Source organism: Muscardinus avellanarius (genome assembly GCF_963383645.1).
Source record: "Muscardinus avellanarius genome assembly, chromosome: 16".
NCBI lineage: Eukaryota > Metazoa > Chordata > Mammalia > Rodentia > Gliridae > Muscardinus > Muscardinus avellanarius.
The window spans coordinates 72968709-72995037 of NC_137802.1; the positions used below are offsets into that span (position 1 = coordinate 72968709).

General features: G+C 52.5%; 1 protein-coding gene across 2 annotated transcripts in view; it reads left to right on the plus strand.

Moving 5' to 3' along the window:
- Positions 1-26329, plus strand: part of RPTOR (regulatory associated protein of MTOR complex 1) — a gene marked incomplete at both ends in the record, with an annotated part of 318581 nt that overhangs the window by 157313 nt on the left and 134939 nt on the right. The gene's annotated exons all lie outside the window — the stretch shown is intronic.

Here is a 26329-nt window from a genome sequence, read left to right on the forward strand (position 1 = left end):
GCCCTGCCGGTCCCCCTGCCGGTCCCCCGACCTCGCGTGCACGCTCCTCCCAGAGCAGACACAACTCTGCGATTGGACTGCACGGCCAGGGGGGTGCTGGGTCACGAATGTACATGTCCAGGCAGGCAAGGAGGGAGTGAGGGAGAAGGAAGACAAAGGGCGCAGTGCGCCCCGCCCGCTGACCAGGGCAGGAGGCAGCCTCGTCACCATAGCTACCTGGATCCTTTTGAAGTGAGGGCTTAATTAAATTTCTTTCAAATTAAGCATTTAGTAGGGCGTGCGATGAAAAACATCAAATTAATACAGTTACTCTAAGATGGACCTTGCAGTCAGTACGCAGACTCGGTCCTCAGATGGCCCCTGGAACAATGGAGTGGTGTCTCAGGCGGGCAGATCTTTTACAGTAAACTTCTTTTTGCTGTATCAGGTGCAGAAATTAGATTTAACAGAACACTTTGCTAAGTGTCTTTGGTTTCTGGATCACAGTAGGTGGAATGTACACTTCTTTGTAATAGCTGCATTAAAAACATAATCATGTTTTAATGGAAAGAAAATACAATTTATCAGAAAGTAGTTATTCTTGTTTTTAGAGTTAAGGTTTTATTTTTCATTTTAATTTAATACATACACACACACACACACACACACACACATATTTTTTTTTTTTCTTTTTTTTGGTACTGGGATTGAGCCCAGGGGCATTCTACCTCTGATCTACAACCCAGCCTATCTTTTTTTTTTTTTTTAAGCAGGTTCTTCCTGAGTTGCAAAGGACTTCACTGAGTAGTAGCTGAGGCTGTCCACAAACTGTGATCCTCCTGTCTCAGTCTCCCAAATGCCGGGATTACAAATATGCACTACCACGCCTGACTCAACTTAATATTTTTAAATCAAAATGGGATATACATTCTTTGCAGAAATATTACTGAAAGGCAAAACAAGAAAAATTATCCAACAGTTTACACTCAAAGGACAGAAAGTGCTGACTTCTTGGTGTATTGCCCATCAACCCTTTTTTTCTGTGAATGTACATTTTGCCACTGATGTAAGTAGACCGCATTTGCTATTTTGTATACTTACACTTTGGCATTATTATACACTCTCTGTCCTAGACTTTTAGAACCTCTGAGTAAAAACCATCTTACCGTTTCAACTCTATTGACAGTTCATGTTTTATGTAACCATTTCTGGAGTCTTAGGATTTAGCGCTCTGAAGTGTGAAGGTTGGAGAGGTGGGGCAGTCCTCCTGGGGCAGTCAGTGGGTTAGGCTTTGGGCCAGATGTTCTGGCTCCTGTTGCAGCAAAACTATTTATAGAAACAAACCTTCAGGACAAGCTGTGCCATCGGCGTGGACTGGACACGCTTGAGTCTGTCCGTGGTGTCAGAGTCTATTAAATAACAAATGTGTACTCTTCATCACTTTTTTGTGTGTGCGTGTGGTGCTAGGGATTGAACCCAGGGGCATTCTACCTCTGAGCAACACCCCAGCCCTACTTTTTATTCTGTATTTTGAACAGGTCCCACTGAGTTGCAAAGGGCTCACCAAGTAGCTGAGGCCAGCCCTGAGCCCGCGATCCTCCTGTGTCAGCCTCCCGCGTGCTGGGGTCACCAGTGTGCGCCACCTCGCCTGACTGGCTTTGTCACGTGCGTCAGATGCAAATCCTGAGGACCCGTGGGCCACGTGGCAGTCAGACGCAGGGCAGGCATGGCTCTTTTCTTCCAATCTTAATTTTAGTATCAATAGTACTCAAGTCACATATCACACTTTACACAATAATATGTATATAAAACAGAGAAAGGCCGTTAAGGAGTACGGCATGCGCTGGGTTTCTGCACTAGAGCAACAGCAGAGAGCACATCTGAGTGCCAAAGTTTTGGAGCAGCCCAAGACCTTGCCCGGGCTGCAGAGCCGTCCCAGCGCAGAACGGTTGTGGGCCAGGGCCCTTTGGCAGTTGTTTTGAAGTGGGCCGCATGAGGCAGGGAGGTGGGGCCGAGCTGAGGCCTGGGGACAGAGTCAGCGCTTAGTCAGCTGCGGCCTGCTGGCAGGTTGGTGTGTGCCACTGTAACCTGGCTTGGGGTGCTTCTTTTATGGGGCTCAGGTGAGGAGGGTACATCTGGAGAGACAGATCAGCTTAGGGGCCTGGCCTGTCTGACATGGGTTTAATATACCCCTACATCCATGTGCTTCTGTTTAATGCCACAGGTTCACAGGTGGTCATGCTTTAGTAGCACAGTTATATGTTTATCAGTTTGTCCTTATGATTATGCTCTGCAGCTGGGGGCGTGTCTTTCAGTAAGTATGTCCAGCATCTCTTGGTTAACTGTGTGTTCCGGCAAGTTACCGAGTCATTCTGCCTTAGCTCCTGCGCGCAGAATAGCTCAGAGCTAACCGCTGCTTTGCAGGATGGATGCACTCAGCTCTAAGCACTCCAGTCCTAGGCAGCATGGAGTAACTCACAGCAGCACAGCCTGCTGTCCACCCAGGCAGTGGGCTGTAGATCTCCAATTCCTGCTCTAGAAAATAGAGGCTGGGCGCCGGGCATGGTAGCACACGCTTGTGATCCTAGTACTTTACTTGGGAGGCTGAGACAGGAGGATCGCAGGTTCAAGGCCAGCCTCAGCTAATTAGTGAAACCCTCTGCAACTGAGACCCTGTTTCAAAATAGAGAATAAAAAATCGGCTGAGGGTATAGCTTGGAGGTAGAATGGCCCTGGGTTCAATCCCCAGCCACACACACACACACACACACACACACACACACACACACACACAAAAAGAGGCTGGCTCTAGCTGCAAATGACTCTGTATGCTGGGCAGCAAATGACCTGTAAAAGAATGAACCCGTGCCAGGGTCTGGATACGGAGTACCTCAAGGCCCCTTGGTGAGGCTTGCTCTCCAGTGCAGCGCACCCGAGGTGGGGCTCCGGGGATGGGATGGGGTCCGGAGGCTCTCATTTCACCAGTGCGTGCATCAGCCTACGGACTCATGATCTGGACAGGCCACCGGGAGAGGTTGGGGCTGGGGCTGTGGGAGCTGGTGAAGGTTTCTTGTCCATTGCCCGACCCCCTCTCCTTCCCTCTCTCTTCCTCTCCTCCCTTTCTCCCTACTCTCTCCCTCCCCCTCTCTTTCCCTCTCCCTCCCTCTCTTTCTCCCTCCCTCTTTCTCCCTCCCTCTCTCCCTATTTCTCGCCTTCCCTCCCCCTCCCTCTCCCCCTCCCTCCCTCTCTCTCTGCTTCCCGGCTGCCGTGAGCAGAGCAGCTTTCCTCCGCCGCCATGCCTTTCCTCCACGATGCTTGCCTCATTTCAGGCCCAAAGCACTGCAGCCAGCTGCCCATGGCTGAAACCTCCAAACCCTGAGCCAGAGTAAGTCTTCTGTTCTGAGTTGTTTCTGTCACATACTTTGGATACAGGGATAGAAAGTCGAGGAACACAGAGAGAGAAAGGAACAGCCTCCTTCCCTCTCTTCCTCCCTCACCCCTCCCTTCCTTCCTTCCTTCCTTCCTTCCTTCCTTCCTTCCTTCCCTCCCTCCTTCCCTCCATTTCTTCCTCCCTTCCTTCTGGATGGTTTTGAATGACATTGTGCTCATGATGTAAGGCATGGCTGCTGAAGAATGTTATATGCTCTGTAAACATGGTAACAGCCGTGCTTTATATGAGCGAAATATGCATATGTGTACTCAGTGGCGAGTGTGTTTATGGATCTCTGATGATAAAGTGGTTGGTGGCAGGCATTGCTCTCTGATATTTTTCTTCCATTTTTTGCTTCAATCTTTTTTATTTTCAAAAGCTGATTTCAGTAAATCTGAAGTGAACAATTAGATTACTCTGTATATAACTAATCACCTAACTCACCATATATATGTGTAGTGTAAGAATCCGGATCCCCGCTCTGGCTGTTTTCTATTTCTTTGATTGAGTGGCGTAATGCCATCTTAAATTTATTGAGGGTATATTTGTGTACTACTGAGAATTATAGCTTAGTGGTGCGCTCTTTGCAGTGGGACTTGCTATAAAATAGATGGATGCCTCTTGCTTTGTGCAGCACGCAGGCTCTCTGTCTGTTAATGGAAATGATAGGCATTATTTGGGATTGGATAGAGGTCAAGAAACTTATTTCTTTCCTTTCCATTAAGTTGAGGAATTCAGGGAGTTTCAGAGCTAACAGCACAGTGTTAATGCGCATCCGTCAGCGTGGCAAGTTTGGCGCTGGCGTCTGCCCGGCGAGCAATGGCAGATGTGCGGCAGGATGGAGAGCTCACGGGTGCTTTATCTGGCCAGGCTGAGCAGCCTGTAGTGCTGGTCTCACTTCAGACGCGGCGGAGACATTTACTTTATATTTTCTCTTGATGACTCAGCCAAGAATCAGTGAAAATTATCTTTGGAAACATAATTTTTTATGGTTTTGATAAATAGGATTAACCATTTGCTCTCTGAGGAGTCTTCAAAAATCCATCTTCTTTGCTAGAGAATACACTTCCTGCCTACCTGTTCAACATTGCGTTCTTATTTAGTTATTATTATTATTATTATTATTATTATTATTATTATTATTTATTTGTACTGGTGATTGAACCCAGGGGCATTCTACCTCCAAGCTACACCCCCAGCCCTATTTTTTATTCTTTATATCGAAATAGGGTCTCACAAAGTTGCAGAGGGCCGAAGTGGTAGCTGAGGCTGTCCGTGAACAGCGATCCTCCTGTCTTAGCCTCCCAAGTACTGGTATTACAAGCGTGCGCCACCACGCCCGCCTGTTGAGCTTCTTTTAAAAACTCGAGCCTAATGCTGTTGTCTTGCTGCTACATTTCAAGACATGGCAGCTGGCCCTCCCTCCCTGTGCTGCTGCACCTTGTGTCAGACTTGGTAGCCAGGAGTTTGGTCTGGAATCCATTGGTGAAGAATGGCTTCATCGTCTAGAGGTCTTTGCAGTGGGGCTGTGGTGTTCAAAACTAGACAGTATGCTCTGACTGCCCTAGCCTCTTTGTTACATGCCGTTAAGACGAAAATCATCCTGAATTGTGAAATAGCTCCATTTTTAAAAATGTTGACCCATTGCCTGGCCTGGTAGCACATGCCTGATCCCAGTACTTGGGAGGGTAAGGAAGGATGATCTCAGATTCCAGGCCAGCCTCAGAAACTTATTGAGTTCCTCTACAACTTAGTGAGACCCTTTTTCAAAATAAAATATAAAATTGGGCTTGGGTATACCTTAGAGGTAGAATGCCCCTGAATTCAATCTCCTGTACCACAGAAAAGAAAAAAATGTTGATCCGTACAAGTCTGATTTATGCCAGTAATAGCAGTAAGAAAGAGCCCTACTAGCCGGGCATGGTGGCGCACGCTTGTAATCCCAGCAGTGGGGAGGCTGAGACAGGAGGGTCGTGGTTTGCGGACAGCCTCAGATACTTAGTGAGGCCATCCGCAACTTAGTGAGACCCTGTTTCAAAATAAAGAATAAAGGCCGGGCGTGGTGGCGCACGCTTGTAATCCCCGCGCCTGGGAGGCAGAGACAGGATCGCGCAGGTTCGAAGGCAGCCGCGCGCGCTGGCTTAGGAGACCCTGTTTCCAAATAAAAATGTAAAAATAGGACTGGGAGTGTAGCCCGGAGGTAGAAGGGCTTCCAGGAACCCCAGTACCACACACAAAAAAAAATTATAATAATAAAAAATAGGGCAGGGGGTATAGCAAGGAGGTCGAATGTTCCATCCCCAGACCCGCAAAAAAAAAAAAAAAAAAAAAAAGAGCCCCACTGACCCAGAGTGGCCAGCTGCCCACTCCCTCCACGGGCCCAGTCCTCGGTGGCGCAGGGGAGAGTGAGGCTGGTGGTTCTAGGTGAGTCCATGCAGCAGAAAAGTCACACACGGCGTGCGTAGAGGTAGCTGTCCCCGCCGGGCTGGGTTAGGACCCCAGGGCCCACCTGAGGGTTGGGCACGCAGCCCCCTGGTGTTTCAGCTGGCTTTGCTGCTTGTGGGCTCCGGAAGAAGACTGGAGGAGCGAGGGAGGAAAGCAGCGGCCCCCGTCCCCGGTCCCTTGCCACGAGCGCGACCCAGTGAGGACCTTGACCGAGGGGGTGTGGAGGCGTGAGAAGGGCCGGCTGGAGGTGCGGACAGGCGGGGAGAGGTGGAGAGGGGCATTGTGGGCGTGATGCTGGGCTGGGGTGGCCGGTGAAGGTGAGGACGCTCACCGTAAAACCCACGCACGGGTCTTACTGTGTTAGAGGTGGCTTCCAGGAGGAGGGAGACGGACGTGTCATTTCACACGAGGCAGAAAAAATTTTACTTCCCAGAAGAAGGGAGAAAAGGAGAAAAGAGCAGCAGGAACGTGAGTCGGGATCACTGGGTGCTTGCGTTGAGAGAGGCTGCCTGGCTGTGAATGCAGAGCATCCACTCCGCAGAGGAGAGGTCGTCCTGACGATGCGCTCTGTGGCCGAGGTCACACACGTAAGACAGTGTATGAAGGACGAAAATCAAAGGATGGAAGAGAAACGTGAGCCATCAGGAAGTCGTGGTGACGGTCCTGGTACACACAAATGCAGAATCTGACATAAAAATGTGAGCATTCCACTGTGGGAAAGACTTCAGAAGATGCTCCAGGCAAGAGCCGGGTGCACAGGGCTGCGTGACCTGGACTCGCGGGAGAGGGGAGGGCGGTCAGGACCGTGGCTGGCCACTGAGACGCCACGCAGGCAGACCGAGCAAAGAAGGTCCCCTTCTGGAGCAAGAGGTATAGGACCGTACCTCCAACACACAGAAAGCGTATGGGGGCCTTATGATCAACGCACATAAAGCAATTATGTACTCCACTAGAAAGGAAGCTTTGGCCGTCCTGAAGGCCTGCCTCAGGGGCGCTCTGCTCAGACCCCCACGCAGTCGCGTTGGAATTCAGCAGTGAAACAAGAGCATTAAAGCAAAGTCTGAAAACAAAAACTCTTGGCTTGAAGAGGAGAGACGGTTAAGGTGATGAAATGCTCAGAGCTGAGTGACAGGGAGACCACAGCGCTTCCTGCCCGGGAAGGAGCTCAGGCCGGCCAGGCTTCACACAGTTCGCTAGAAAACAAGGATGGAAAGACAAAAGGAAAATTAGACGTTCACCTAAAGCGCTGAGGGCGGCCTGCCGTAAGTACGCAGATGGTCACCGTGTGCCCGCCCCGGGCGCCTGGTCCTGCTCTCCAGACTCTGCCGCAGGGAGAGCTCTGAGGCCTCGAACCCTGTGGCGGGTTTCTGCCGCATGCTTTACTTTCAGTCACCTTTGGGGGCCTGGCGCCTCGCTCGCCCTTTCTGAGAGCACGTTGGGAGCTGGCTGCTTCTAGACTTTGACTCTTACAGGCTTAAGCTTCCATTCCCTCCTCCATGGGCTCCTGTACCCCTCCACTGCTCCTTACACTTGGGTGGCCCTTTAGGAGCACATGGCCGCAGTAGCTAGCGCCTGTGCCGTTTCACGGGGTCAACTTGAGCAGCGCACTCACATGGGCTGCGAGCTGCGGCTGCCACTCACTCCACTGCAGGGCCTTCGGTTGGAGCACAGTACTGGTACGCAGATCCAACCGGAGAGAGCTCGGCGACTGGCATCTCCTCCCCAGGACCTCTTCTGTTTCTTCCTCTGCCGTGGGGTGTTATGGAGGAGCTGAGAACATGGGCCGTGGGATCCACAGCCCCTGAGCAGAGGCCTGCAGGCTCACCTCAGCCAGTAAAGGCGGCAGCAGAGCTCTCTGTCAGCGTCCTGCTCAGCGCAGAAGCCCCAGAGACCTTCCTTCTGAGGATGGGAGTGAGTCAGGGATTCTCTCTAGCATATGGCAGTATTAGACGTCCTGGCTTCCAAAAAATCGAGGTAAGTAGGTAACATGAAAACTTGGCACTCTCCAGTACTTTATGCATCTCCTGTCATGTTTCTTGGCTTCTGCATCTTCCCATGTGGTATATCTGGGTCCAGAACTGTCTTACAACGAATGGTATGCGTCTTTGATAAACAGCACTGGTTTCTATCTTAGTTGAAGCACTTTAGAGACACATGCAGAGGAGGCGAGAATCCTCATATAAATAAGCTAGGAAAGGTACCAGAAGATTAATGAGACTAGATAATAGTGTTTGAAAAGTTCAATGAAATTTTTAAAATACTAGCTAGGGATTAAGAAAAATAGAAGACAAATTACCTATATCAAAATGAAAAAAGGACATCAGTACAGATGCTACAGACCTTAAAAGGCGAATAAGGAAGTCTGTAATTATGGAGAACCTATGCCAATGTGTTCAGCATCACAGATGAGATGGGTGAATTCTGTGAAAGATGCAAACGACCAAATCTGACACAAGAAGAAAAGGAAAGATGGGATAGGTCCCCATCTCTTATAGAAACTGAATTCCTAGTTTAAAACTTTACTATCTTTACTGGTGAATTCTACCAGACATTTAAAAAAGAAAGCCTACCAATCCTCAATGAAGGAGGAACATGTCTTATCTCATTCTAAGAGGCTGACTTAGAATCAGAATTTGGACTTTACCAGGGTAGATAGGAGTGGGGGCTGGGCACCTTCCGACCGAGATCCCTCATGAACAGGGATGTAAAAATTCTTAGCGCTATACTAGCACATGAAGCCAAATCATATGTAGAAGGGAAGCCTGGCGACCTTACACAGGTTTATTTCAGGAAACTAACACTTGTTTAACATTTGAAAATCAGGAGTAGAATTGATCGCATTAGCACAGTAAAGGAGAAGCTCCGTATTACCTCCCTAGATACAAGAAGAGCCCCTGACAACATTCCACACCCATTCAGGTGGCAGCCCCGTTCAGCACGCTGAGAAGAGAAGGGAGCGCGCCTCAGCCCCAGAGGGCACAAAGACCCGTCCTGATGCTGTGTGCAGGAGGACTGGAAATCTGCCCGAAGGCTGGAGACCAGACAGAGGCTCACGTGCCTGTCCAGCACAGTCCCAGACCTGGCAATGAAGCGGGGTGGGGGGGGGTGTCAAACAGAAGCAAGCTGCTTTTATTTAGAGACGGCATGGTAATGAGATCAACAAAGGAGTCATGGGAACTAATACTTCATTTCAGCAAGGTTTTAGGACATACTAATCCAACATTCAGTTGCAATTGGAAATAAATTATTTAAGAATACTATTTGCTGTTACATCAAAATTCTGAAGTACCTGGGAATAAATATAACAAATATAAAAAATGTGTGCCAGACCTGTGTACCAAAACTATAAAACATTGCTGAGAGTAAGATGATCTAAATAATGGAGATAATTGTACTGTACTTAAAGATCAGAACACTTAATATTTTAAAATTTACTTCTCATCCTGATCTGTAGACTCAGTGAAATCCCCAGTCAAAGTATCAGCATCGTTTAAACTCACGTTAAAATGCAGAGTCTAGCTAGGGCAGTTCTGGGGAACAAACCAGTTTGCTTCATCTCAGTACTCGGCGTGTAGCGAGTCGTGGCAGGACAGCCGTGTCCGTGGTGAGATGCGTGCGTGGGGTGCAGGGATGGACCCCCGCGTGGCCATCTGCTCACCCTGGGCAAAGACCCCAGGTAGTCCATCGGGGAGAGGACTGTGTTTTCAACAAAGGGTGGTATAATAACTGGCCATATGTACAGGGCAAAAGAAAAAAGTAAACTTCACCCCTATTTTGTGCCATACAGGAAAATTAACACCTGGGCTTTATGATGTAAAAGATAGAGGAGAAAATGTTCACTTTTTTTTAACATGACAAAAATAGCACAAAACCACTTAAAAACTGGTATAGTGAGAGGCGAGGGGCAGCCACTGGTGGGCGCATGCTTAGCATGCAGAGCCCCAAGCCCAGTCCCGCGCCCCGGGGGGCAGAGGAGCCTGCGCTGGAGGTGGCGTCGGGAGGGCGCGGCCCTTCGCCTGCACTCGCTCGCTGCCTTTGCCTGTCCTTTCTACTCTGGCTGCCTCCTGGGGGCCTGTGTCCTGAGCATGTTGCTAACATACGAGCCTCAGGTGAGTCCTTGGTCCCCAGCCCTTTAAGGTTCACTCCCTCCAGGCATGGCTCCTCCAGATGCCCGGTGGTTTTCTTTGGGTTTGTTGTTTTCTCAGCCAATCACAAGCTGCAGGCAAGGACTCTAGGACGCTACTGGGGGGCTTCAAGAGTTCCTGGTTCTGTATTGCAGTGCTTTATGGTTTTTGTTTTCTTTTACCTTTTCAGACTCAGTGCTCCCTTTGTGTTTATATATTCCTATCTCATCAACACTAAGAAAAAGTAAACATAAAAGTTTTTTAATTGATAAATTGAAGTTCATCAAAACTAAAACTTCTGCTTTTGGATACATTTGTGAAAATAAGACGAGCCACAAACAGGTTCTAAAGACTCTGTTCCTTTCTGTGTGACACTCAGGCCAACTGACTGTGATGAGACCACGCAGTCCGTGGCTGCGGGCCCCAATCAAAGGGCAGTGTTGCCGTGTCTGGGCTCTCAGGAATGCCAAGTGCTTGGGCACAGAGCAAATCCAGACCCCCGGCAGCCTCCCGCGGAGGGTGGGCTCTGGAGCTGCACGGAGCTCTGACGCACAGGGCTGGCATGATAGGAGCCACCTGCTGGCCACTGCCCAGCCCACCAGCTCAGCGGGTGCTGTGAGCCTAGGGTGTTCATGGTGCTCTGTCCAGCAGTGGAGGGAGGGGTCTTTGGGGCTTGGACATTGGATACCTGCCAGCTTTGCAGGGAGCCGCCCTTTGACGACAGGCGTTGTGGAGTGCTGAGGAGCTTGGGTGGATGGCACATGTGCCCTGGGGAGAGGGCCAGGTCTAGGCACCAGGGGAGCTCCTGGAGAGGTTGACAGTGAAGTCCTGGGCAGCTCCGTGGGGAGGCCCGGCAGGCATGCACGCTGGCTCACCGTGGCCTGCACATGTGGGTTTGTCATTCTTTGCCTGCAGATGTTTTGGTGTAAACCTGAAAGTTTTTACCAGACGAATTGTGAGATGGATGACCCGGGAGGTTCGTCCCTCACCACTTGTATTTGAGGTCAGCACCATCCCTTGTGAGTGATGACTCGAGATGCCATCCTGCTGCGTAGTCGACTGGCAGGCCCAGTGGCCTCGGCTCAGAGCTCCAAGGCCACCCACCAGGCGAGGCTGGGTGTGCAGGGTCCCCTCGGTCCCTCCTGGGCAGACTGGAGGGGCTGCAGGCCGAGCGGACTCCCGCTGCCCAGCAGGACAGTCCAGGCGGCCTGTGTCGCCCTCCCCAAATAAATAAGTAAAATAGAAAAAGGTAAGAGAAATGAAGTAAAGACCAATAGAGAAAGCAAATAAGCCCCTGGATGGGGTGGGGCAGATGGCAGCACGTGCGAGGGCTGCCGGCCGGTGTGTGCCCTTGTATGAGGGCTGCTGGCTGGTGTGTGCACTGGTGTGAGTGCTGTGCTGGCCCCTCGTTAGAGGAGTGTGGCAGGGCAGAGCAGAGCTGCAGGCTCCGGCCCCTCAGCCATCCGCACAGGCATGCGCTGGGCCCCTTAGACCGCCTCAGTGGGTCCTCACTCACGCGCACACACACATGGTGAGCGGGTGGCAGAGTAGGTGTGCCTATGCTCAGTGGACCGCCGTGGCCCGGCACTGACTGTTAAGTAGAGTAAGCCTTTGCTTGTGATTTTCTTCCTCAGTGGCCCATCCAGATACTGCACACCATCCATAGTTCTGAAGATCTCTCCGCCCTGGCCTGCTCATGGGGCACCTGGCTCCCAACCCTGATGGGCATCAAGACCAGCGCCAACATGGCACCTGCCGAGGTCCCTCGGCACCCCTCTGCCACCTGCCCTCGACTCTCTTGCTCTTAGCTTTGGCAGCCTTGATCTGCCCAAGAGCACCCAGGCTGGTGCCGTAACCGCGCCCTGAGCAGTGGGAGAGTCTCCAGCTGGAGAGCCCTGGGCTTCGCCACTGCCCTACTCGTGGGCATCACCACTGCTGTGACTTAAGCCAGGCCTTCTCGGAGAGACCTCCCTCACAAGGTGCCGGAAGCACAGAGGTCTCGGGCGTCCCCGTCTGTCAGCGAAAGCCGTGTGTGGAGCCGTGCCCTGGCCAGGTGGCTGTGTGGTGACCGCTGCTGGCAGCTCCTCGGCACTCCACCCAGCCAGCCTGCTGCTCTTACTGCCCCTGACGGTGGAGCTTCACCTGCAGTTTGTCACCAGAGCCCTGAGGCTGTGGCACTAGAGACAGGCTGGTGGGAGTTGTCCTGCCAGCCCAGAAATCTGTAAGTGTAAGAGGCTCTGAGTCGCAGCTAAATTACGCGGTGCCGAGCGGCGTCTTGGCAGTGGGTTTAATATCCTTGTTGGTGCTGAGCAGTATATTCCAGGAGCGCAGGAAGGCAGTCATTTAAAATGTCTCTTCCTTTTATGGGTCAGTTTTTCTTTTCTTTCTCGCTCCCATGCCAGTTGTTAGGCTTGGAGTTTGTTGGGAAGACCTCCCTTCATTTTGACTTATGCCCATTCTTGGCTTCGCGCAGGCCATTGGGGCACTTTACCCTGAGGGTTTGGTGGAGTTGTTAACTGCTGCCTGGCCGGAGTCTGCTGTGCTTTGGCTGGCTGGTGGCCGTGGGATGCTCCTGAGTTTCGCCTCCTCTTGTGTGGGACCTCCTGCCAGCAGCCCTCTGAGCAAGCTGACAGGCTCATGTGCTTCCTGCTCAGGGACGCACTGTCCTGCCGTCATGGTGGTTTTGCCAGTAAATTGTTCTTTCTGGAACAAAGGCTGGCACGGCGCCCCACTCACCATGTTGAGAGGTCTTCCCAAGCCATCGGCTGCTCCCGTCCGCTCCAGTCAGCTCCTGGGGACCGCGAAGTGGGCCTGCCGGGTGCCAGGCGGTGTCAGGCCCTCTGCAGGGCGGGCAAGGAAGGACACGCCAGGGCCTGCGTGCTGTCACTGCTGTTTTCCCGCACCTTCCCCTGGAAGGGCATGCCCGTGTCCCTGCGACTCGACTCCGCTCTGTGGTCGCCAGAGGAAGCAGGGCCTCTGGGGCCCGGGGCCTTCGGTCCTGTCCCCTCCACTCTGGCGAGCCCCACCTCTCCCGCTGTCAGCCGCAACCACAGAGGTGTGAGGAGCACGCTCCGCTTCCCGCGGACGGTCATGGCGCAAGTGCGGGGCGGTGCTTGGCAGTGAGGCTGCGCCTGGACAGAGGCCTGCGTGTTCTCTGCCTCGTATCTGAGCGTACAGAGCTCCACGTGGCCTCGCGTTGCTTCACCCAGGAGCAGAGCAGACGGGCAGGGAGCACCGCATGTGACTGATAAGGGAGCAGATGCTCGCCACATCAGCCTTCCGGCTGGGTTTACAGTGGAGCCCACCTGCAGCCCGGACTCCATCCCAGGCCTGCGCGCTTCCGCGCGCCTGCCGCCGCCGTGGCCCGCGGAGCCGTGCTCTACAAGGCGCTCCTGCAGGCCTCTCGGTGCGGTGCGGCAGAGCTGTGACGCGGCGCCCCAGGGATCCCCCAGCATCTTAGGGCCGGACACGGCCTCTGGCCTCAGGATGTCTGGCCTACCTCCTCTTTCCTCTGGCGTGGAACACTTTCAAGTTGTTGAGTTGCTGTCTGCACTGTGCCCCGTGGCGTGCAGTCACGCTCGGTCCCGGCTCTGCACCTGTCACGGCCCCGTGCCTGTGCCTTCCTTCACTTTCTTGCTGTGGTCCCCCTCTCGGCAGTCTGCTCCCAGCCGGCTTTCTCCCCAATGCACTAATTGCTTCTCGGGCTCTCCCCGTGGTTTGCCTGGCCAGTTCTTAGTCCACTGTTTTCTTTACCTCGGTTTTAGGCTCCTGGCTTTGCTTTCTTTTCCATACTCTGAGGGTGCTCAGGAACAGGAGAGCAGCTGAAGAGCAGCGGGGCGGGAGCAGCCAGGCCAGACCCTGCCTCTGTCCCTGAGCGCAGGCTCATCACCCCAGGCTCGAGCTGGCAGCCCAGCAGCCCAGCGCCAGCTGGCCCTCGGGCTCAGGAAGCCACCCTGGCCCGCCCACGAGGCCCAGGCACTCACACCTCCTGAGCGCCTGGGGAAGCCTTCCCGGCTGTGTCCCTCATGGCACAAACAGCCTCGTGGGCACAGACAGCTGAGAGAGCCCCGGCCGGTTCTGTGTGCGCACGTTCTCTGTCCTTCCTGTCCACTCTTTTGGTTGTCTGTGTGTTTTGAATACTAGCTCCAGAATGTGAGGTTAACAAGGTTATCATTTTAATTGCTGCCAGTAGCTGTCAAATTTAATATTTTATCATGCATATGGACAGCAATACTTAAAGATTTTTGTTATGAAATTAAAGTTTTGCGGGGGAGCAGAGTCCTTGCTCTTCTTTGCAGAGCATAAAATTTTTCTTTGTTTTGGTCTGTTTCCCTAAATATGTTTTTAGGAATGGGATCAGTAGGTTAAATAGCTGTCACCAAACTTCTCCTTTTCTTCTTTTCTCTTTCTTTCTTTCTTTCTTTCTTTCTTTCTTTGTTTGTTTCTTCTTTTTTTGTGGTACTGGTGAACCCAGGGACATTTTACCTCCAAACTACACTCCCAGCCGATTTTTTATTTTTTTTATTTTGAAACAGGGTTTCACTAAGTTGTGGAGGGGCTCACTAAATAGCTGAGGCTGTCTGCTAACCTGGATCCTCCTGTCTCAGCCTCCCGAATGCTGGGATGACAAGTGTGTGCCACCACGCCTGGCTCAAGCTTCTTACTGCAAGGTGACCCATGGCTTAGACTGCCCGGGACCACACATGCCCAGAAGTGGTGTTTTCAGCAGCTTTACCTTACTTTCAGAGAGTGTTCTTACTCTGCGTGTCACATTAGCTAGACTCTATTCTGCGGTTCTGGGAGTCACCCTGAGGAAGGGCCAGTTCCGTGGGCCAGAGTGAGCCCATCCGGTGACATTACACCAGATTTTTTTGGCAAACACACGTGCTATGCTTCTGATTGGAATCGAGCTGAGCTCACTCCGGCCAAGCAAGATGTTGAAAAGTCTGACAGGCTCACTCCAAGTTATTGATCACTGTAGAAAGCAGTTCTAAAGTGGTGTGTGCATCAGTTCCACTCACTTCCAGATTTACTGATAACTGTGTACTGTGCCGTTGAAAGCTCAGCATGCACACAGGACGAGGAGGATGATGTCTTTCTGCAGCCTCGTCAGTCCTTTGTCCTCACGTATGTGCCCTGGTGGTCCCCATCTCATTGTATTTGTTTTTCTTGTTGTGGTGCTGGGGATGGAACCCAGGGCCATTCGACCTCTGAGCTATACCTTCAGGCCTATTTTATTTTTATTTTGAAACAGAGTCTCACTAGGTTGATGAACGTCTCACTACTTGCTGAGGCTGGCCTTGAGCCTGCAATCCTCCTGTCTCAGCCTCTGTATAACTGGGATTACAAGGGTGTGCCACTACTCCTGGCATCCCATCTTGTTTGAAAGAAGCAGAAAAGTTGCAGAGAGACCATCTTTTTGATGACTTTTTTCTCTGTTACATTTTCTCATGCTTCACATGATTAAAAGGATATTCTTTTGGGATTGGGTGGCCAGATCACAAGGCTTCAGGGAAGGAACAGAAGCAGGACTCCAACTCAAGAGAGCGCCTGGCCCAGGAGGCAGGGGAGCCAGCGCCCACTGCTGTGTGCCGGCCTCTGGTTGGATATCGGTGGGTTTGGACCAAGCCGTGCCATTTGCATCTGCTGTGGCCACTGGAGAAACAGGGCAGTGGCTTCATGCAAAAGTCCAGAGGCGCGCAGCCCAGCCCTCCACCCACAAAGCCGAGGGCCTCTGCAAGACTAGGTATGAGTCGGAGCTCTTGTCCACATGCGTGCTGCCTCAACCTGGCTCCCCCTTCACAGACATGCACTTTCCTTTAAACAGTACCGCGATTGTACCTAGAGAGAGGGCCCGGGACACTGGCTGCCTTCCAGGTGTCTGGCACCTCGTGGAGGGATGTGGCCGGAGGCACAGGACTTTCACGTCCTGTCACACACAGTGCATGCAGCGCTCTCTGGGAACCTCAAGAGAGAGGCTCACACTCGGCAGAGGAGGTGGCGCCTGGATGACTCCTCCTCCTGTGACGCTCATGGTACTTTGCGTAATGTAACTAAGCCCCGTGGCAATCAGGCGTTTCCTCTGTGAACAAGATACCTGAAACCTGTGGCCTTGAAGCCTGCCCCTTCCTAACTGTGGGCCCCTCTGCCTTTCGAAGCCTTGGGGGCAGCGTGTGGTGACATCCCAGGCCGCCTGCCTGCCGGGTCCTCAGAGCAGGAGCACAGCGGATAAGACTGGCAGGAGCGCAGAGTAAACCGGTGCACCGTGCTCCCCGCCCAGCTTAGGACACGGCAGATGTGGACCTCTCACGTTACAGAGCGCAGTCCACACCTCAGTTCCTTTGGGAGACCAGTGCGACCTCGCGGCTTCACTGCCCCAGTGCCAGGGATTAGCCAGGCACGGTGCTTTCCCTTGGTCTCAGCCAGGAGCGCTTCGGCCTGGAGAAGCCAGCCGAGTGCCTGGACCTCACGCCTTCATCCAGCGGGATGTCACTACAGGTCTGACCTGCCTGAGAAAATGTGCTCTCTAGTGGGAGTTCCTCGTACCTCGGGCTGGATTTCCCACAATCCCTCGAACCACTAGTGTTATCATCATGTCCATCTGCTTCCATTAAGTCAATGTGCTTGCAGTCGTAAAGCAGTTGAAAGTCCAGTGCTTTCCAAATGGCCTGATTGCTGGCAGCTGGAATTGTTTTGAGTTACTCAGAACCATCCCCGAGCTCTTCCCTGAGGGTGCCTGGAGCCGCCAGTGGGGAGAAGCTGGGGAGAAGCCTGCATGGAGGACTTAACTGTCGGGAGGGCCGGGCATCAGTCTGCTTGCTTCACACACCAGGCATAGAAGCCCGAGTCCCAGTCCCAAGGACAGCAGCCAGCCAGGGGCGGTACGTCTCCAGCCACTGCAGACTCCGGCCTGTCCAGCCTGCCAACAGCTCCTGATGGTCCGGCAGCGCACGGCCAGGCCCAGGCTGAGAGGCCGTTCCAAGACGATGGGCCACCAGCCCAGAACAGCGCCTGGACGCACTTCTCTCCATGGCTTTACGTTGCTTCTCGTCTGTATCTCCTGGGTTAGAAGGAGCAGCATGCACCTGCTGCTTGCGAGTCATGGAAGCCAGTCAGTTGCAGCGCTGCCTGCTGCCTCCCTGCTCCCTGCTCTGCTGTCACACACGGACCTCCCTCCTGCCTGCTTTCCTTAGCTGAGCTGAGGTTGCTCACTGGCCATGAGCAAGAGGCGAACAACTTAGGCCACTGTTTGACTAAAGTGTGCCGGCCCTGCGCCCTGCTCCTCTTCCCCTGGAGGCTGGGTCTCGCACTCCCGTAACCAGCAGGGTCACTCTGGCTTCCTTGGGACTGGCCAGATAATTCTGAACCAACACCTTCTCCCTTCTAGGACACGAATAACAATAGCAGATGTAAACTGACTGGCCTGAGAAGACGCTTCATGAGTGACTTGAGCATCCCAAGCCAGTCTTCCTCCAGGCCTCAGGGCCGCAGCTGGGAGGAGGAGCAGGTGGAAGCAGACACATTGCAGAGAGAGAGAGAGGGAGAGAGAGAGAGAGAGGGAGAGAGAGAGAGAGAGAGTGTGTGTGTGTGTGTGTGTGTGTGTGTGTGTGTGTGTGTGTGTGTTGGTACTGGATTGAACCCAGGGGAGTCCTACCTCTGAGCTACATCCCAGTCATATTTTATTTTTTATTTTGAAACAGGGTCTCCCTAAGTTGCCGAGGGCCTTGCTAAGTTGCTGAAACTGGCCACAAATCTGTGATCCCTCTGTGTCAGCCTCCTAAGTACTGGGATCACAGGCACGCACCGCCATGCCTGTCTTTAATTTTTTGCTGGCAAATAAAAGCACTCTGTCTCACCGTTGACCCAGCCTCAGCTTCAGCCCTGGCTCTCCCACTATGTGAGTGGTTCCTCCATTGTTTCAGCGGGTCGCTTCCTCTGAGGTTGTTAGTTAAATCCGATGCGGCCAAAAAGTAATTGGGGAAACATTCAAAATGTTAACAAGAAAACTTTCCGAGGTTTAAAATATATGGAACATTTCTTTCTTTCTTTCTTTCTTTCTTTCTTTCTTTCTCTCTTTCTTTCTTTTTTTTTTTTTTTTTTTTTTTTTTTTGTGTGTGTGTGTGTGTGTGGGTGGGTCTGGGAATGGAACCCAGGGGCATTCGACCTCTGAGCTATACTCCCTGTCCTATTTTTTATTCTTTTTTTTTTTTTTTTTTTTTTTTTTTGGTGGTACTGGGGTTCCTGGAAGCCCTCTACCTCCGGGCTACACTCCCAGACCTATTTTTTACATTTTATTTGGAAACAGAGTCTCCTAAGCCAGCACGCATGGCTGGCTTCGAACCTGCGCGATCCTCCTGTCTCTGCCTCCCAAGCGCGGGGATTACAAGCGTGCGCCACCACGCCCGGCTTTATTCTTTATTTTGAAACCGGGTCTCACTGAGTTGCAGAGGGCCTCACTAAGTAGCTGAGGCTGTCCGCGAACGGCGATCCTCTGGTCTCAGCCTTCCGAATGCTGGGATTACAAGCGTGCGCCACCACGCCCGGCTTATATGGAACATTTTCAAAAAAGGCCTCTGCTGGTGGACGATTCTGAGAGTAGATTTGGTGGTGCCATTCAAGTGGGAACTCGCACCTGAGACATTTGGCCTTTTCTACACGACCCCTGTGACTCCTTGCCTGAGGTCCTGACCTGGATGTCCATCCTAAATGGACAGAAACAAATTTCTGTCCTTGTTTTGTGAGGCCTCTTGGCACAGGAGGAAGCGAGAACTCCTGGTCTCTGTCCTGGGCTGGTTGAGGAGGGAGCTGTGGATCCATCTGCATGGCCCATTTGGTCTCTGGGCCTCTTCAGATTCCTTCCAGCTAGTTTCCTCTCTCCCTTGGTTTTGGAAGAGTCAGAGCTTGGCTTCAGGCCACCAGGTGTGCAGTAGTTCCTGAGCTCTGCGGTGGCGTCAGTCTGAGCCCCTGTGATGGGGACCAGCTGATTCTAAAACGGTCCCTGTGAGGCGACCAGCCTTCCGCTCAGAGCCTCAGCTGCCCGCAGCAGCCATGTTGTAAATGGGATCAGCTCTCTCGATGCGTGGTGAGGAATGGGCCGCCCGGTGCCCTCCTGCCCCTGCTGCTGGAGCTCTGCCCCTGGCTGGCCTCTGCTGGGCACAGCCCACCTGTGAACTCTGCTGGGAACAGCTGAGCCAGGCTCTGACCGGGGAGGCTGGGCGAGGGTGTGGCTTCTTAACAGAGAGTCATCAGATGGCAAGGAAGAAAGACTGAGCATGGTGGGAGACTGCAGTTTACTCTGTTCTTTGTAATAAAAAAATCACATATTTTTAATGCAGCTGAGTTTTCTGGGTCTACCATAAGGCCATCCTATAGCCCAGACAAGGATGGATGAGGGCCCAGCTGTCGTGTGTGGAAACACGCGGTGCATTTAGTGGCAAGCGTGTCCTTTCAGCTAGTCGGCAGTGTTTTTCTAGTACAGTGCCTGCATTCCCCAGGGCCCGCAGCCTCAGTCACCGCCTCAGCCATCTCAGCTTAGCCCTGTGCATGGGCCGTCCTGAGCAGAATGTGCGCCTGGGCGCCTGTGGGCACTGGGGAGGAGGGCCAGCATCTGGATGTGCCCAGGTGGGCTGCGCCTGGCTGCCTCCAGTACTGTGTTTATTCACCTCGATCCTTGCCAAGGTGTGGCAGCAGCAGCAGCCCTTGCCGTCTTAGCTTACTAGGTGAACAGGCTGGGAAACTGGAGTTTGAAGCGGTCCCAGACTGGCCAGTTTTAAGTGTGCAGATGGCGTTGGTGTGCACGGGCCTCTCCACACGCAGCGGCCACGGCCCTCCCTGCGAGGGAACGCCACACAGTCCCTGTGCTTTCTGCCTGCGTCCTGAGAGCCACCTGCATGGAGGGTTGGCCTTTGGTTTACAAGCTATTTCCAGGGACTGACAACCTCAGGCATGGAGGTGGGAGGGGACAGGAGCCCCATTAATCTTGGCACTCTTCACGAGCATAAATTTGGGGCTAGGGATGTGGCTGCGTGGTTGAATAGTTGCCTAACATGCAGGAGGCCCCGAGTTCAGTCTCCAGCACCACAAAAAAAAAAAAAAAATAGGTTAGAAAAAATAGATTAATACCCTTAAGTATGTTTGTAACATTGACTCCACGATGTTGGATATTATTTTATTGACTGGCAGATGGTCCTCTCTTCTCCCTCTCAGCAGCTGCCTCTGTTCTTTTTATGATAAGGCACTTTTCAACAATTCTAAGCAACAGTTGAGAGAATGAGAAAATCTTATTTAAAGCCAGGCTTGGTGGCGCATACTTGAAATCCTAGTCCTTGGAAAGTTGAGACAGGAGATTCAAGGACAGCTTCAGCAAGTAATGAGACGCTCAGCAACCTAGCCAGACCCTGTTTCCAAATGAGAAATAAAATTTCTCTGGGGATGTAGCTAGGAGGTAGGTGCCTCTGGGTTTAATTCTCAGTACCACACACAAAATAATCCTATTATTTAGATCACCTAAATTTTACAATTGTTATTTTCCCTGTTCTATTTTTGAGTATATTTAGTAAATGATATGATGATGTTATACCCTCCCCCCCAAAAGAAACCCACTTGAATATGCATTTTAAAAAAGGAGATCCTTTCCCTATGATCCCAGTGAATTAGCAGTTTAATGTCCCCTGACCTGAACCAATGATACCATCCAGTTAGCCTTGCTTCCAGCTAGGTGCTCCAGGCTGGCTGGGTCGGCCTTCCCTGGTGCAGGGGTGTGGTGTGGCGGTGTGGGGCGGGGGGCATTCATTTCCAGCAAAGCTCTAGCTCAGGACCTGTATGTAGCCCAAGACAAGGCACGGGTCGGGTCAGTTCAGATGAACCACTCATCTATCTCTCTCTTGCTAGTAATTCATGAGTTTTTCTTTTAGCTTGCGTGCTTGCTTTTGAAGCAGAGAGGACAACTGTAAAATAACCAATTATGTCTTGTCCTGGTGACTGGCCTAGGAGCTGCTGAAGAGAGGAAGATTTCTTGTCCACGTTTGTCAAGTTTGTAAATTAGTGCTGAAGGACAAAAGGACAATAACTTAGAGATGGTTGTCGGCTTTATTTTCAATTCAAGTACAGGGCAACACCTCATTCCATAAAATAGAATGAGTGGCCTGATAATCCGAGCGGAAGAGGTGAGGGTTTGCAGACAGCCACTCTGCAAAAGGCAGAAACAAAGAACAGAAGCATTGACCTGGTCATTTCACGCTGCCTTGTAAGTCAGGAATAGGGAGACGAAAAAACAGGGAAGTGACCGGCAGGCACCAGGCTAGCATCTGTGGCAGGATTAAAGCAACGGGAACTTCATTGCCGTGCGATGGAAACGGGCCCCCTTGGGGCCTTTCTTTGTCTGTTAACTCATTTCTCCTGGATTCTGCAAGGCCACACAAGCAGCTGAGTTTCAGGGTGGAACGGAAGCACAAGTAATTCTATTCTGATGCTTAGCTTGGCCTGCGTGGCCCAGTGCTAGTGCTTAGTGTAAAATAGGGGCCTCCTATAATGGAAAGAAAGCAAGAAAGCCCCTTCCACTCTGTTTCTTCTAATACTAAGAGGAACGCTTTTCAGGTCAGTTACAAATACCAGAGGGCTGCAGCACTGACCTCATGCCAGTTGTTTCTTCTTTGGGGTTCTTCTTTTTTTGTTGTTGTTGTAGTTTTCTTAACCTGCTGAATTGGAGAGATGAAGGAATTAGCTTGTTTTTAATTTTAGCAGTGCATCTATTGCACTGTGAGCTACTTTCTATATTTGTTAATTTTAGGGCTAGGGATTGAGCCCAGGAACCTTTTAACTCCAAGCTACACCCCCATCCCTTTTTATTTTGGGGTGTCTCTAAATTGCCAAGGCTAGCCTCGAACCTGCGATCCTCCTATCTTAGCATCCCACGCACTGGGATTGCAGGCACACACCAGCGCACCCGGCTTCCAGATCTTTTTAAAGAAACGTGTGAAGCCCAGCCACTCTGGAACTTAGCTCTGTATTCAGGAGAAATGGTTAAAATAACCCGACTGGAAGCTTCAGTGATGCCATCGCCAGCACATTTCCTGAGGCCCGCAGCTTTCTGCGGCTCCTGCCCCAGCGCCCTGCCCAGGACGGAAAGCTGGACTGGAGTCGGAACCAGGAAGCCATCCTCGAAGCGTTTCTGCGGTCTTGCCCTCTCCCTGGCCCCGCCTTTGCCCCAGGTGCAGACCACGTCCTGGCACTGACAGGGAAAGCAGGAGAGCCCCCCCCTTTGAGTGGCGGTACTAGGGATTGGACTGGGGGCTTCTGCTCTGCACTACACTCCAGCTCTTTTCTTTTTACTTGGAAGCAGGATCTCACCAAGTTGCTAAGGGCCTCACTAAATTGCTCAGGCCTCCTCACGCTGGGGTCCTCCTGCCCTTTTACCCCTGGGTCACGTGACAGGAAGAGCAGGAGGGAGAGCGCCTGACTGACTGGGTTTGCTGCAGGACACAAGGAAGCATGGGGACAGAGGCAAAGGGAGACCGGAGCACCGGGCGGGGAGCAGCCAGGCTCCGGAGGTCTGCGGAGCCAGTGCTCGCCGTCACCGGTCCCTCCTCGTGGCCCTGGTGCGGCTCCATCACGCCGCCGGGCTGCCAGCCAAGTCACGAGCTGTTCTCTAGCAGGGCCTCCGGCGCCGGCGCCTTTCAGAGTGAGGATTCACAGAGCAGGGGCGCAGCCAGCCGCGTCTCAAATGGCAGTCTGAAAGCAGTGGTATTTATAGTCCCAGAAGGTGTATTATCTCAGCTTCCAGATGCCATTTTGGAGGGAAAGGTCTGGGATACCAGTGTCTCATTTGCATATTGGGGCACGTTGTCAAGGTGGCTGTCAGTCAGCCAGTTGTCAAGGTGACTGTCACCCAGCCACTCGGCTGCAGCTGTGTTACAAGAGAAAGCAGAAGGCGCTCCACAGCATAGCCAGTTAATCACAGTTAGCATGGCGACTACTTGGACGCACAGCCACGCTGCGCAAAAGCCTGGACACCTTTGTGGCATCACAGAGGGTACATGGTGCGGTGTGTGGCCCTAGCAAGACATGAGGAGGTGCGGTGCCGAAACCCAGCAAGCAGAGGAAAGAGACGTCTGCGAGAGGTCTGCACACAGAGGCGTGATCTATGAATGGAAAGACTCCTTATCACTAAGGGATCACACCAGTCTCACCAGAGTGACCCATGCATTCCATGCAAGCCAGTCAGAACCTCGGCCGGCTTTTACTAGATGTCGACACGTTGATCTCAGTACTGACGTGGAAAGTAAACGAGTGTTTGCCTAAGTAACTTGGGAAGGGAGAATGGCGCTTAGACACGGATCCTGCCCAACTTGGCAACGCGTTGTACACCTGCAGTCACCGAGGCCCGGGCTCCTGGTAGAGGGGGACACGTGGCCAGCGGGCAGCAAGGGCAGCCTGGAGGCGGATCGGCACAGACACGGCTGGCTGGCTAACACGCTGCGAGGCCGATTTGAGGAAGAAAGGACCAGGTGTCCAGGGTTTCAGGGTGCCCGGACGCCCTCGTGCAGTGAGATGAGCCCTGCTCACTAACATGCGCCGTGTGCAAGTCTAACTCTAACTGTGTTGTAGCCCAGGGCACAACCCACGCCATATTCTAGATTTTGGAGGAGTGACATATTTTGTTTTGTTTGGGGGTGTTGGAGGAACATACTAATTAACCTTTGTATTAGGAATTTTCAAACAGAGAACTGCAAAAGTATATTCCTCAAAAGGAAAAGATAATGAGCATACTAGTTGACCTTTGTATTAGGAGTTCTCAGATTAGGGACTGCAAAAGTACATTCCTCAGAAGGGGACCATAAACTGGACTTTGCCACAACCCATACTTTGTCGTAATAGGGACAGAGGACAGAGGTCTTGTAATAGATGGAGAAAGAGTCCTCAAAGCTCAAAAAGAAACAGAAACACCTTAAAAACGAGCCAGAGAATGAGTATCCGCTTTAGGAAAGGGGCTACAGGCAGAGGTGCTCAGCAGCCTGTGAGGGCCAGGCCGGCTCCTGCGAGCTGCTGTCCCATCACGGCCTGCCCCTGAACAGCCCCCGCCGCCCACTCTCCTTACCTGCACGTGCCGCTGCTGTCTCACACCTTGTTAAACACAGCCTCGGGTGCCTCCCGGCACACCTGGAACACAGTGCTGGCAGCCAGAGGCAGTAATTGGTACCTCAGGCACCAACGCTCACCCTGCTGTTCCCAGGAGGAGCCTGCTGACGGCCGAGGGTGCCAGGCCTCACACAGGCCTCGTGCCTCCAGCATGCTGAGTGTCCTGAGACTCCACAGAAAAGTAGAGCCATGCCCTGCTGGTCCCTTCCAGCAAGGGGCCAGCCAGTGGCCTGAGAGCACCCTTGCCTCGGTGGAGGACAGACCGTATTGTGGGTCCTCCACCTCGGAATTGTCTGGTTAGGGAGAACAGTGGAGTAGAATGGAGAAGCCTTTAGAATGGCTAGCACGGGCCCCGGCACCTGTTGTCATAATCCCACTGTGTGAGATAACAAATATTTAGTCCTTGTCACAGGTTCCGGCCCTCTGGAATCTCCAGGTATAAGGATGGCTGTATGTGCTAATGAGAGACCGCTTCAGCATGGGGCCTGGTCACCAGAAAGACCCAGGCAAAACTAAAAGAGTGGCTCTCCAGCGCCCCCTGCCCGGCGCTCCTTCCCCATCTCTGAGGAGTGGGGGGGAGCATTGAGTCATGCCCCCGTCTCGAAGCCCACATTAAATACCACGAGAGGAGTAGGGTAACCCCAGCGGCTCTGGAGGCTAGGCAGGAGGATCACGAGTTCAGTGCCAGTCACAAGTGCTGGGCATGAAGCTCTCTGATAGAGTGCTGGGCTCAGTCCCCAGCTCCGCACCTCTCCACTGACTTGCAGAAGCCTGTGGAGCTGGGGCCCCACCTATCTGCTGCAGGGGCACCCTTGCCCAGAGCGGTCAGAGCAGGAGTGGCGGTGCCCAGCCCCTTCTGCGCCAGCCCGGCTCTCCCGGATAAGCTCAGCAGTCACGGTGGCCCGAGCCAGCAAATCCTGGGCAGGTTTCCTCTATCTCAGGCAGCTAAGGGGAGAAGGATACTCGGAGCAAGGGAAAGCTCTGCCGCCCAGAGCGGGACGATGCGGGGCGGGAGCGGGGCGTGCGCCCGGTAGACGCAGGGCGTGAAGAGTTCCCGCCTCTGCTGGTCCTCGCAAGAGTTACGTAGGAACAACAGAATGTCAATGGAGAAGGTGAAATGACCCGCGAAGATGAAGAGCACTGCAGCAGGGCGGACCTCCAGAAATCAGAGAACCCAGCTGCAACTCAAGTGACCTTTAAAGTCACTTGTCAGTAGAATAGGTGTTATGGGAATGGAAAGTATTAAAAACGAGGAGCAAGAACAGTAAAGCAGGGAGGATTCCTGCAGATCACTGTGCTTGAGATCGAGGTCAGAGCAAGTGGCAACAGAGCAGTATTTAATATAAACCGCACTTCACGGGCGCAAGTTCCCTTGTTGAGGTTACCGTGAGGAGAATAGCATAGCTGACCATCAGTGCACACACTCACACGCGCCCGATGTGGACGAGCTCCAGTCGAGCATTGGCGAGTGGACCCCAGGGCACAACACGAGGTCCTTGGCGTTAGCGGTGAGTCGCGTCCGGCCTGCGTGGAGAGCTCTCTCAGGCCGGCTCTTAGTACAGTCATCATCTGAGTCAGCAGCGAGTGTGGGGGATGCAACCTGAGTGGAATCCGTCAGACCTGCAGACTGGAGCAGGAGGACGCTCTCGCCGCCCGGCAGCGCCCCGCCAGGCTCAGCAAGCGGGCGCCCGGCATGGCTGGGACTCTTGCACTTGTCGGCACACTTCTGGAAATGCTCGTCGATGAACATTTGGACGAGAACAGGAAGTGCAAGGTGTGTGCACTCCGGGTTTCAAAATAAGTAATAAAAAAAAAATAGAGGTGGGGGTTTAGCTTGGAGGTAGAATGTTCCTGGGTTCAATCCCCAGTACCACAAAAGAGAAAAAAAGAAAAGGAAAATAAAAACTATTAACAGTACCATTGTGTTGAGCACAGAAGCTGACTCCTGGGGGAACACGCGGGTCAGACCAGGACCGCCAGAGTGACCACTCCTGCAGCAGGGGCGCCGTGGGCCACACGTGGCCCGTTAGGTGGCCGGTGTGCCCTAAACCCCGACCGTGGCGACAGGGCCTTTCCTTTGTTATTCTTTAAACCCACGTCTCTTATACACCCTTCATATATGCTTCACAGTTTGAGTTTCGTGACTGTGACAAGTTGAACACGTGCAAAACCACTTTTAATAGCCTGGAATTCAGAAAACAAAAAGAAAAAGCAC